Consider the following 739-nt stretch of genomic DNA (forward strand, 5'->3'; position numbering starts at 1 on the left):
CTATTCTTCATCTCTTTTTTTCTGTAGAATAAACAACTGGAAAACAAGGATCCCGCTGTTCTCTTTGTTCGTGGTGAAGCTACAGTTAGTATCTTACTTTTGCTCTGCATGAAAAACTAATTAATTGTGATTCTAATTTACTGATATGTGTTTTGCTTGATTTGATGTTAGTGAGTGGCACAAATCAATGACCATGGATTATGTACTTTCAAGTCTTTTCATTAGTACTGTTTCTTCACCTGATACATTTTTTAATAATGTATGATGTGCTTTTACTTTCCAAACCTGAACTATTACTTATTGATTTGTCATGAGTGGAAACCATTATTTGTAGTTTGTTTCATCACTGATGCCACTTTCTTTTCCTCCATAGGGGAGGGATGTTCAGCAGGCCACACAACAGAGACCGAAAAAAAAACCAGCGGGGATTGCACCCCGTCGGGGAAGAGGGCGCCCCAAGGGGTCGTTTGGGCCCAAAAAGATGGAAGAAATAAGAAAATGTGCAATGCAATACATACAACGCGAGGCGGCAGAGGAGAGGAAATGTAATATTTTACCCATTGTGACAATCGTCTTATAATATTTCTCTATCTGTGAAGCTAGTTTTAATCTAATCTGTTAATTTCCTTTTTTAAAGCAGCAGGTAGAAAACAAAGTGGAAACGCTAGGAAGCACAAGCAAAATCAAGTTGGGAACACTAAGAGGTACAAGAAAATTAAAGGTATGTAATCAAAATAAT

This window comes from Frankliniella occidentalis, unplaced genomic scaffold (assembly GCF_000697945.3).
Source record: "Frankliniella occidentalis isolate FOCC.00 unplaced genomic scaffold, Focc_3.1 Scaffold84, whole genome shotgun sequence".
Classification (NCBI taxonomy): Eukaryota; Metazoa; Arthropoda; class Insecta; order Thysanoptera; family Thripidae; genus Frankliniella; species Frankliniella occidentalis.